Source organism: Diabrotica virgifera, chromosome 2, assembly GCF_917563875.1.
Source record: "Diabrotica virgifera virgifera chromosome 2, PGI_DIABVI_V3a".
Classification (NCBI taxonomy): Eukaryota; Metazoa; Arthropoda; class Insecta; order Coleoptera; family Chrysomelidae; genus Diabrotica; species Diabrotica virgifera.
The window spans coordinates 180,536,201-180,549,570 of NC_065444.1; the positions used below are offsets into that span (position 1 = coordinate 180,536,201).

General features: G+C 31.3%; 1 long non-coding RNA gene across 1 annotated transcript; it reads right to left on the reverse strand.

The window, feature by feature from the left end:
* Positions 1-1,057: 1,057 nt before the first annotated feature.
* On the reverse strand, positions 1,058-12,440 carry LOC114326504 (uncharacterized). The gene is made up of 4 exons (XR_003651854.2): positions 12,080-12,440; positions 11,003-11,233; positions 7,610-7,764; positions 1,058-2,900 (listed from the first exon to the last, which is right to left on the reverse strand). It is a non-coding gene; the product is annotated as an uncharacterized LOC114326504 (long non-coding RNA).
* Between the last annotated feature and the right edge of the window lie 930 nt (positions 12,441-13,370).

A 13,370-nucleotide genomic window follows, 5' to 3' on the forward strand; every position in this document is an offset into this window, starting at 1 on the left:
AAAAACTTACTTGACTATTGAAATATTCAGAAAATTTTACAAAAAAAACCTTATACAAAGAATTTTCTAAAATTAAATCTGTACATTCTATAATTTTTTATTTATAACGCTAAAGTCATCGTTCTCACAAACATTGGCGCACTGTAAACTAGAGTACGGCGAAGTGAACGATTGAGTTATTTTAATGTAATTCATTCTAAACTAATGGACCAAATAAAATTTTACAAATTGAACATGAAAGAAGAATAATTAAGCTATTTTATGGTTATAATAGAAAGAAATAAAATGTATGGGTATAAGTATGGTGTGAGCGGAAAATGAGCCTCACATGAATCTTGTTTAAAAATGATTTAAAAATGTGTAACTAACACAATTTTTCTTATAAAACTCTCAATTTTGCTCAAGTTACCTTTCAAGCGTCTTGCTAAATGAAGTTTCATTCAAAAAAATTTCAAAAAGTTAATTCAAATGATATGACGCCTCAAAAACTGTAATTTTGTTTTATAGAATTACCACCAATTTAAGACGGTATTACTCAAGATTGAACAGATCTATTACATTTTGGAAGCGATTTTTAAAAGGTAAGGATGTAGTCTTTAAAATACAATAAACTATTTTACTTCAGAAATGAAATAAACTCTTTCTTTTTGAGAAAATTAAAAAAGATAACAAAAATGTAGGTAATACAAAAACCGAAAATTACCAACTAAAAAAATGATTATACAAAGTGATCAAAACTTTTTTCTGTAAACCTTACCTAAAATACATTTAATAATAAGCTTCAACAATAATAAATGTTCAGCAAAAAAAAATTTTTTTAGCTCTTATACAGTATGTGTGCGTAACTTGGAACCTATTGATAACTTTTTTATTATCAGTTTTACGAAAAAAGTTATTCTTAATAAAATACTCTGCATCGTATATAATCTAAAAGGCAATCAAATATCAAATTTAATTAATTTTATACGAAGTATGTCAAAAAATATGAATTTCACTCAAGAGTAAAGTACTTTTAAATTTCACAATATCGAAAATTGTTGTTAAGAAAAGTTGTTTGGAATTAAAAAAATTGTTTTAGCGTTTAATTACATCCTTCTAATTAAAATATTGTGAATAATAAAGGCACTTAACTCTTAAGAAAAATTCATATTTTTTACATACCTCGTATAAAATTAAAAAAGTTTGATATCTGATGGTTGTATCTTAGATTTTAGACCAGGGAGAGCATTTTATGAAGAATAACTTATTTTCGTAAAAGTGATAATAAAATAGTTATCATAATATTGTAATAAAATGAGGATGAGTATCCGTAATTTGAGAAAAAATTGAATTTTTTTTTCGATTAAAATGATGTAATTGTTTATTTAAACATAGTTTTTAATTTCAAACAACTTTTCATAATATCATTTTTTGATATTCTGGAATATAAAGGTACTCTACTCTCTAACGAAATTCATTTTTTTGACATAACTCGTATAAAATTGGTAAAATTTTTATATCTGATGATTGAAAATTAGAGTCTTGACTATCCAGAGCATTTTATGAAGAATACCATTTTTTCGTAAAATTGATAATAAAAAAGTTTTCCATGTGGTTCCTAGCTACGCCTACGCAGACAGAGTGTACAAGAGCTTCTGTATAAGAATTTTCAAATTGCAATGCCATATTCGGATTCAGCATAATCAAAAACAAAATACAAACATATTTGATCAAAGTAAAATGATGAATTTAACGATATTTTTAAAATTATTTAAACAAAACAATTGTTATTGTTTAAACAATTAATAAACAGTTAGCGGCCAAATCTGCGAGTAGAACTTTTTACTTTAATATGCATATAAACTAACAAAAAAAGTTTTGGAAAAATATAAGCTTGTTTGAATTTTTCCGAAACAATGAATATTTTCGTTCTAATTGCACTCCCCTATACGTATATTATTCCACATGTAAATTCAAGGAGAATAAAAGTGTGAAAGCAGAAATGAAAGAACTGGAAAGAAGCATGAATTAGCTGCATTCCCAAAAAAATACGCAAAGGACAAGTGAATAGGTGCATTTCAGTAACCCGCACCTTTAGTAGGCTATAGGGAAAAATCTTAAATTAAATTAAATCCAAGAAGCTTATGAGCCGTGTGAAATAGAGCAACAAGCACGAGTTGGACAAATTTTTAATAAAATTTAACTGAAAAAAAGTATTAAGGAACACCAAGAGGTCTATCTCTTATTTATTGAACTAACAGACTCATACGATAGAGTAAAATAGAGTTTAAAATCTAGGGCAAATTTTATTGGCATATGAAAATTTCCCTATAAATATTACTTCAATTATTATTATATAATAACTACTCACTATCAAACACTGAAGAAAATTTTCGGATATAAGGATTATTGATTTTTAATAATTAAGAAAATTTCTTTAATTAATCACATGAGCTTTGACAATAGTTCCTTTTTCAATTAATACAATAGGTTCTTTACATTAAACTGTTATTTAGTCTGACTAAAATTACGTATTTTAAATATGTATTAACATCGCGTATAACATTTTCATAATTTAAAAATCTTCTTGTTTAAAAATATAATTAAACTTATTATTAGTAGGTAAATAAATTAATAGGTAAACAATCATAAGTAATAAATAAAAATAAATATATAAAAAATACTCATTTCTCGCCAATTTCCACCGGACAGGTACATGTCCAATTCAAATAATATGTTATTCTTCCATAATTACTGAAATGCTATTGTCTAGGTCTAGAGAGCCAATTTGGATTTTGATTAGTCCTCCATTACATAGAAGTTTCTACACTTGCATAGTCTTGGTGAACTTGATTTTCTATACTTGCATAGTCTTGGTGAACTTGAGGTAGTGATAAACATCGTATATTATGTGGAAAATGCTAAAAATTAAACACCTATTATGATATATAATATTATTGTATTATAATAAGGTGGCCTCTCAAAAAAGTTCCCCATCCTAATATTTGGCAAATATGAATTGGATTCTGTGAAAATGCTGAGACAGTTTGATCTTTATTCCAAATGAGTAATCTTATAATGATATAAATATCTATCCTTTTTCAACTCTTTCCCTTCACGTAGGTAGCACCAACCTGTAATTTTAAATATGGAATATACCATGTGTGTATCATTAGACAGTTTGGTATTACCCTTGAGAACTTATGCAATTAAATTTTTTTTCATATTAGCTATATTATGCTAATATTAAGCTAAAAAGTTATAGTGAGAAGAACAATATCATGGTTAAAGAACATGAGGAAATGGTTCTCCACAGCAACAACTTATCTATTTAAAACATCAGTTAATAAAATAATTATGTTCAGAATGATCGCCAATATTCGAAACGAATAGGCACCAAAAGAAGAAGAATTATTTATTTTCATATAGCTATGTTTTGCGAAAATATATCACTTTATTAAAAGTGTTAACCCCTTAAAAACTAAACGCAATGCATATATTTTGCTAGTGTTAATGATACATTTTTTCTGCCACGTCAAAACTACATTGAAGAAAATTTGCAAAAAGTTTAGTTATTTGAAGCAGGAATGGGAAAAACCTACCTGTTATAACCTAAAACCTTTTTTGTTTCTTCTGCAATAATCGGTTTTTCCAGTTGTTTTTTGTCATGGTTATAACCGGTTTTTCTTTTTAAAGTAATAACCGTTGAAAAACCGGGTAAGTGGAAAAAATACTGAATTCAGAGAAAAAATGCGAAAATTTTTTGCCCACCACGCGAAAAAGAGAAATTTTAGGCTGACTGAAATCGATTTCACAACACTGATGACTGATTGCTATACTGATACGGACTGATATCCATTCGAATGGAGTATCGCAAACTGAAGCGCAATGTAAATGTATTTATAATAACCTATTGGGTATCGGCTGTGATTAAAAAAAAACCGAACACCGATTTTTGAACAACCGGTTTTTTTGACCGGTTATAACCGGTAGGTTAAACCGTAGGTAAAATAAACCGGTATAACCGAAAACCGGTGTTTTGTCAACAACCGCCATCCCTAATTTGAAGTGTTGTTGGTAGTATTTAAAATGATATTAAATAACTGCGATCTATTCTATAACATGAAAAGTTGAAATTATTTTCACGACGTCAAAAGGGTTGAGGGGAATTGGTTGCAGGAAGCCCAAGATCGACAGAACTGGAAGAAATAAGGGGAGGCCTATGTTTAAATTTAGATGCAGAATGCTAGATGGTGATGATGATGATGATGATGAATCGAAAATGAGTTGTTTTTTCAAGATGGCCTACCATCGATTTTTAGCACAAACTTAAGGGAATACCTTAATAATAGTTCAGAGAAATAAGAAAAAAAAATATCCTGTTAGGGACACAACCCCCTCTAGGCCAGAACCAATTTTTTTGAGTAGTATGGACATCTATAATAATAACCTATATGTTTCCTGCCGCCGATTTTCGTGATATACATAGTTATAAACAAATGAAGATCAAAAAACGGTAAATTTTCGCTTTTTCATCTATTACCAAAAAGTTAAACATTTTAAACAAATGTGAGAGTAAGAAACTGATAAATCGTATAAAAACTTCAATATGTATGGCGTTCGCTGAATATGTCTATCTTTATTGGTTGCTTAGAAAATTGCAAAATAAATCATAAATTTTGAGTTTTTATAAATATTCATAACTTATGTAAAAATTAAATTAGAACCTTCTTATTGCACAGAATGCTGAGACTTCTGGTGCTTAAATCATAAATTTCAAAGCAATCGGGCAAATAGTTTAAAGGATATTTAATTTGTTTATCCCAAATTAATTTTTTTTGCAACACTATAAGTCAGAAAATGATGAAGTTACAGTAATACTTTGGATAGTTTATGAAAGAAAAAGATTTAAACTATTAATTACTATAAACTAATTATCCTAGGACAATTGTTTTTCTATTGTTTCGTAAGTTATGAACATTTATAAAATCTCAAAATTTATGATTTATTTTGCAATTTTCTAAGCAACAAATAAGGAGAGACATATTCAGCGAACGCCATATTGAAATTTTGTATATGGTTTACGAGTTTCTTATTCTCAAATTTGTTTAGAGTGCTTCACTTTTTAGTAATAGGCGAAAATAGAAAAATATACCGTTACTATATATATCATCAAAATTGGCTGCAGGAAACGTATTGGTTATTAATATAGATGTCTAAAATCTTATTCCTCTGGACTATACATGTTTTCCTACGCAATTGATTAGACGAAGAGGAAGAGGTTTTATTGATTAACCAGCCATATCCCTGTTTTAAATCACTTGGACTTCTTTATATCGGGTTATTTAAAAAGTAATATTTATAATACCATTCCTGCTTCACTCGTCGAAATAATATGACAAATAGTGTATAAAATATAGTCTAGTAACCCCAGAAATGGTTTAAAATGTTCATCGTGATTTCCAAAAGTCAAATGCTATGCTTCGAATTATAAAATTATTGATGTAAAATTTTGTTGATCTTATTTACGGTAAATTTAATAAAGTTTCCTATTAATGTTCCAAATTTTATTTTAATGCAGTTTTTGACGTGATGGTAAAAATTTGAAATTGATAGTGGCAAACGTAGGCAAAATATATTTTAAAATACTGTTTTACAAGACTAGGGTTAATATGGAAAACAATCGTAGATGCTTGAATTCTTCAGGGAAATATCCATTCATTGCCGCACATGGTATATTCTCTATTTAAAAATAAAGGTTTTTTATAATGAAAAGTAGTGGGTTGACAAATAACAAATGACAGATACCTATGTCGTTAAAATATATCTTCTTTGGAACAAAAATTTGTTGACCTGGTTTATCATTTTTACAAAAATCTAATGAATATTACCAAATATCAGAGTGCACTCTTTTGATTGGCCAACGAAAAAACAGAAAAAATAGGTAAAATGGTGTATTATTGAGAACAGCTATTAATTTTCTATATCAAGTTGTTATATTAAAAAATATTATCAAACATGAATACCCAATTTCAATTTCGTTACAACACGAAACTGCAGCCGCATTATATTTTAGTTCAATCAGAGAGTGCAGCAAGCACCTCTACCGGTTTCGAAACTTATTATTCTCTCATCAAGAGGCATATATACTGCTCTCTCTGATCCAACCAGGACAAACCTTGGCGTGCAGTTACGCATTGCAACGAACGAAATGACAGGGCAACTGCTAGCAAAAGACTAAGTTTTCAATCTAATAGTACATAAAACAATATTAAAAATATTACTCTACATCCCACCAGATTGAAAACAATGGGAACCTTCTCTGGTTACACCTCCGAGGCTTCTAAAATTTGCAAGACATAACGGATGCGAAGACTAAAAAATATTAGAGGAAAGTCGCCAAATATGGAATAACATTTTGTTTTGGGGATATAAAAAAATACCTTTGTAGAAATGAAAAGAGTTTAATGTTATGACAAATCAGTCACAAATTTTTATGTAGTAATTAAAAGCCTTCAGTGAAATATCTTAATTAACAAAAAAAATCGAACCCAAAAACAAAATCCCAAAAGAGTAACCAAATATGGAATAGGTAACCATATATGGAATATAAGGACAAACCAATATAGCAATAACAAAAATAGACATAAACATCTGAGATCAAATAAATTTAAATAAGAAAATTGTGCAAAATGAAAGAAGCAGCTTAATTCACTTGCAGACATCACAGATCCATGTATCAAACTCTGGACCAGCACAATCATAATTAGCCCACACATTATGCACTTATTCCACTATTGCATAATTAGGCACCAACGGCTGGCCATATTTGGATTTGTACATTAGTTCAAACTAGTATCAACATTTTTTCAAGTCGTAATGTTTTAATTACAGAAGGTTATAAACTATTAAAATAAAGGTACTATCGATATACTCAATAGAATAACAAGTCTGTGTTCATGCATAATAAGCAATAATACTCGTTGAATATATTTACCTTTGAAAATTTCTGCGCGACGATAAAACAAAACGCGCCTGCCAGACACGTATCGTTCGCGCATCTGACACAGAGGTGTGAATACGATAATAAAGAGAGGGACTGAAATAGAGGATGATTTTGTAGTGCGCTTTCAACTTATATTTTCGGAGAAATCAAGGAATTCCATATTAGGGCACTATTCCATATTTGGTTACTTTCCTCTACTTTTTAGAATGAATGTTAAAATGAAAAGAAATGTCTGCTTTAATTTCAACGTCTGTACTCTACATTAGCCGGTGGTCTCCAATAGACTCTATAGTCTGCCGACAGCGTCAAGCCGTAGGAAAATTGTACATATTCGTTACTTTTAATACACTTTATCAGGAAGGAAAAAAACCGTCTTACAACCAAAAATAGTTAAAAACGAGTAATTCAAGTTACGGGGTGAATTGAAGTGAACACCGACTGAGCCGGGTATTGTCAATAAACGCCGTAGGCTGCGTACAGCGTGTACTGGAGACCACCACCTAAAGAGTGCAAATGATAGTGATTTGCTAAGGTTAGCCGTCTTTTCACATTGTTAAGAACTCATCCATATACCTATTTGGAACCAAGAACTGAAGAAATGTTAAAAGAATAAATAATAATTACCATATTCAGTAAGTTATATACGTCGTATTGATCTTTCTTTTCTTCTAATGACTACTATTATTTCTAATGACATGGTAGCACACAATAAGGGCAACAACTATAATACAAATTATAATGGCTATAATTTTAATATCAAAATCAAAGCCGTCCATTTTCTAAAATAAAATAAATATAATTAAGTAAATACACAGAAAAGAACCAAACCCCCATAAAATTTTTATGGGGTGTCTAAATTTCACTATAATTTTTTCTTAAGATACTACTCCTTAAGAATGCCACATGTTCATTTTCAATAAAAAATCTGCAATAGTTTTCGATATATTGGAAAAAATCGATTTTCATTTTGAAACTTCAAAGGGCTGTAACTTTTTTTATGTGCACATTTGTACTAAGGTAAGTTAGGTTCAATCGAACTATTTTTGGTCCCAAAATATGTGATTAAATTTATGACCTGTATTTTTGTTACACCTTGTATTATTCCATAAAACGACACTCAAACTGCAAGACACAAGAGTCTCACAGGCTTGGTCTTGTTCTTGCTCAAGTCTTGCATGGTCAGTCTTGGTCTTGGTCTTGCTAAAATAAGGCGGTCTTGGTCTTGGTCTTGGTCTTGCTAAACGCAAGAACAAGACCAAGACTGCAAGACCAAGACCGATTTTGGGCAACACTAGCTCTCATCCAGGAACCGTGGGTGTATAGAGGTAAAATATGCGGACTAGGGGACCGTGGTGGTCAACTGTTCTGGTGCTCTACTGTAGAGACCCCGAGAGCAGCTGTTCTAACCAATATTTTATTCACCTGCCTGCTACAGGACTTTTGTTCGCGAGACCATGTGGCGGTAAAGGTGAAGTTTACCAGTCGGTGAGACGTGGAAGGAGATGGTGGTCTGTTCTGCTTACTTTACTTATGATTCACCGGAACCCCCTCCAACAACGGAAATGATGGAGTTAGTCAGATACTGTGAGGACCTGCGACTTCCGCTCCTAGTGGGACGGGATTCCCCCCGGGGTGCAGCTCTGCTGCAGTATCTCTCGAGAACCGACTTATAAATTCTAAATCGGGGCTCGGTACCTACGTTTATGACGTTTAGAAGGAGCCCACAGGGCTAGAGGGCCAAGGGGTATTATGGGCCACCCCAATGCCTAATATAAAGTTTGACAGCGGAAACGGGAGTGCCACCACTTACATAAATTTAGAAGGATGCACTTAACTTTCACATATGCATTTGCCACTAGTTCTAATTCGAACAATCCAACTATAACTAACATATGAATTGGTCCTTATAAAAACTTATATAATGAAAATAGGAACTCGAATCCATCTTTCTTTGAAAGAGCTGATGGCATTACAAAATCTGATATCCAATACTTTTACTTATTCCAACTCCATAAGATTATTTCTTTTTGGACAATAATAATTCCTTAATCCGACACATCCTTAAATATCTTTAGGAACGACAATACTCCCTATTCCTAAATAATAAATTCCTTTAAAAAAATCTTAAAAAACAACTTCTACCACGCATGCAAAAATACCTCTAAAACAACTACTGGAGGTGGGGCAGCTGTCGTTACTCCAAATTTCATACCTATTTGAGTATAAACCTCCATCCTTAAGCTGTATATTTATATACTGGCAAGCTATATGACATCTAGCAAGCTCTAGCTCATATTAACACCAGTAATATCGGCAATGTTCTTATAATTACCGATTTCCTCAGTTCACTCAATACCATTAACCAACAACTGTACACAACACATCCAATTGTTCTCCATCCAATTAAAAAACAATTGGCTAACATAAAAATAGCAACCGTACTAGACAATAATTTGGATATGTTCCTTCACACATTGGCCTCCTAGAAAATAAAGAAATGGATCGCATAGCGCAACAAGCAAGAATCCGCGAGTAAAGTAGGGAAAACTATTGGAATAATTCAACATCATAACATCTTCCTCTTCTTTTACATATTGGAGATCTTTCGATCTGTTTATTTCTGAAGCTTCCTCTGGTTAATTTCCTGGAAGGTAGACTGCCAACTATCCCTCCATCTTTTAGGTAATCTTCCGGGGAGTCTTGAACCGGACGGGTTGTTTTTTACGGCAATTTTTGGGAGTCTATTCTCATCCATTCGTCTTACATGGTTGTACTACATCCTCTTGCCCTGCCTTCCCCATCTTACAATATCTTGAATTTTGCATTGCTCTCTAATGTCTGTATTTCTCACTCGATATCTTCTTGTTTTCCCCACTATTGTTCTTTGGGTTTTCATTTCGGCAACTTTTAGCAACTGTTTCGTTTTGTTGGTGTCTTCGCGCACTTCTATGCCATATGTCATGATCGGTCGTATGCAAGTGTTGTAGATTCTAATTTTACTATCTCTGCGCATATACGGATTTGACCAGACTATCTCCCGCAGACATCCTGACAATGCAGATGCTTTGTTGATCTGACCCCTTAGGTCCTTTACTGGGTCGTGGATGCTTGATATATATCTATAATCTATACCCAGATATCTGAATTGCATCACGTGTTCTATGGGGTCGTTCTCAACCACTAACTTACATCTGAGCGGATCTTTTGCTATTGTCATACATTCAGTTTTGTTGGTAGAAATGTTCGTATTTAGTTGGCGGCTTATTTGAAAGAATTAAAAGAGCTGTCTCTGAAAATCATCTTCTGATTCGGCAATAATTGCTGCATGATCTACGTAACAAACCATACCAATTCTTTTGTTGTCCATTCTATATCCGAGATTAAGTGAGAACTTCATAACTTCGAGAAACGAAAACATCTCTAAAACCGTGGAAATATCCAATTCCCAACAGAGCTACTCAAGTCGTTGTTACTCGACTGCCCCTACACTGACCCCACTGTATGTTCCACTCAGTGTTAGCGTTGATTGAATACCCGTGGTAGGCATCTCTTGGTATAGTGTCCAAGATAACAGTTGAAAAGATAGGCTAACTACATCATCGGATCAAAAAGTGAAAGCTTAGGAGAAAATTGTAAAATTGAACATTTGGTAAAATTCTTTCAAGACACTGATATAGGTATTAAACACAATTTAATATTTATAAGAAAATTATATCTTGTTTATGTATATATGTCGCTAATAACCTCATTGGTTGATGAAACTATGATTGTGAAAAAAAAAATGGAAAATACCCGAATGTTAGACAATCAATTTTTATCATGCTAATAGTTGAAAATGACCAAGAAATTAGACGAAAATTAAAAACCACCGAAATCCAAATTTAAACATGGCAGCTATATCTACTAAAGTTGTTGTTTAGATGAAAATATTAACAATTATTAATGTCTAAATAAATAAAAAAGAAAACATTATTAATAATTACTATTAGTTATTCCATTATTCTATTGTATTATTACCTTTAATAAGAAATCTTCTTTAGTTTAACTCACTGATAGAATCTGTGAGGCTGTCAAATCTAGGCTGCTAACTCTGTTACAAAAACTCGGGTATAACCTTAACCATTTCTTCTTTTTTTTTGACACTTGACGTTTTTCCAGATAGCAACAGCCATTGTTTAATTTCTGAACAGTGTCGTTGTGATGCTGTCATTGTCATAATTTTTATTTTATCTTAATCCTATTTCCGATCTAAAAATATAAAAGTAAACTTATATGTTGTGTATTAGGCAGAGACATAATAAGAATAGACGAGGCATTGTAAGCAAAATAGTGTAATGCGGAGCTGTCGGTAGGTGGTCTATCTATCTCTCTTTTCCGCGCGATCCCGCGCATGTGACAGACAAAGATAGCTAGACCACTCAAAGGGAATATTGACCAATGACGTCCTTTATATGGGCGTTATACCCCGATGCACTTAGCGGCCCATACCATACCATGTCTATTCCTATTATATCTATTATATTACCTCCAGTAAAACTAATGCCTGGTTACACCAACAAATCTTAAGCTCCAGCTTAGCTAAGCTCAGCTTATAGATCCATAATTCTCGATTTTTATCTATGTAAGCACGTCTTAACTGAGACGAAGTTTAAGATGCCATCGACGTGGCAATCCATTGTGTCGAGCTGAAAGTTTGTCTAAGCCTCAATGGTGCAAGCTGAGCTTAAAACACGTCTTTAGCTTAAGATATGTTGGTGCAACCAAACATAAGATTCTTACATATAAATAGGTTTCTATAGTTTCATCTTACGTACCAAAAGATGGATTTGAAATAAATATTAATAGTAGATGCAGATTTTGAGTTTCTGTAGCCAAATGCATGATGAAACTAATATAAATTTTAAGATAATATATAGAGCATTATTATAAAGAACAGAAATGAACAGAATATATTTAAAAAATGAGAAAATTAACTGCCCTCTAAAATGTAATAAGATGGGGTGCGGAAAACATTAATAAAAGAGATAAATTTTAAGCGAATATAAAGTGTAATTTAACCCCATGACTGCTTAATCAACATTTAGTTGTATTTACCTGGCAGTTTTTATTTTTTTGTGTAATTAGTTGTTGTTGCAGAATTTGATGTTGTACGATCACATTTTATTGTTTACCACATATCACTCAAGTACACTTCATATTTTAATATATTTAACAAAAGTTGTTAAATATTTAATATTTTCGTAATTAAGCTTGGCTTGATTCCACATTGAGAATATTTACTTTTTCGACTTCAAAGTTATTAGATTCTTAATATTAACACACTTTACTTGCTCATCCGAAGATTTTTGCTCACTGTAGATATATTTAATAAGAATTTTGCAAAATAACTGTAAAATATTGGCGGTTTTGTATGGATTCTCCACAAAATTGGTACTTTAAACCGATATGTTATCTCTTATATAAATATACATAACCGATATGTTATCTCTTATAATAAATATACTGTAGAAAATGCATATTATTGAAAATGTAACTACGAGTAGAGATACAAAAATATTAATGAAAACAATAATAACTATGAGGTTAAAATGAATAAAATTGTTTATTTTGTAAATTTTAATTTAAAACGAATTAACTCCTGATAATCCAACCACTAAAAAATATTAGTAACACTTCCTTATGCCTTTATAATGTTTTTAATTAAAAGTGATACGAATAAAACTTAAAATTTTTTATAGACACGATATCTCCTAAGGTAGCTTATTGGCCATTGATTCGCATAGGTTCCGCAAGAGTTCGCAGATGACATCATTAATACTAAACATCAAATGAAATTAAAAAACAACTGCAAATAAAAAAAAAAGAAAAAATAAAAAAATGCCAGCTGCAAAAGAAACACACTTCAAAAACAAATGTTTAGAAATTGAAGGTTAGAGGGAACACATGATTCATTTAATATGTATAATAGCCCGATCAGGGAACGCAAAATTTTACGAAAACCTCAAAAAAAATAAAGGAAGGATGAATTTGGCAATAGGCAGTTGAAATTGTCTATTATATAAGAAAAAGTTTACAATTCTACATCCCCTCCATTTTACAAAAGTTGGAAAATACGGGGTGAAAAATTTTTTCTCGGGGGTGAAAAAATATACGTTCAAAATAAGTCCGGAATTGGATAAAATGACTAATTCTAAGTAACTTTTGTTCTATAGAGTTTTTTTACTAAGTCAATATTTTTCGAGTTATTTGCGAGTGATTGTGTTCATTTTTAACAAAAAAAAAAAAATGTTTTTGGACGGTTTTTCGGAGATAAACTCTAAAAGTAAGTATTTTAGCGAAAAAAATATTCTCAGTAAAAATATAGTTTATAAAAAACTGAAAAAAT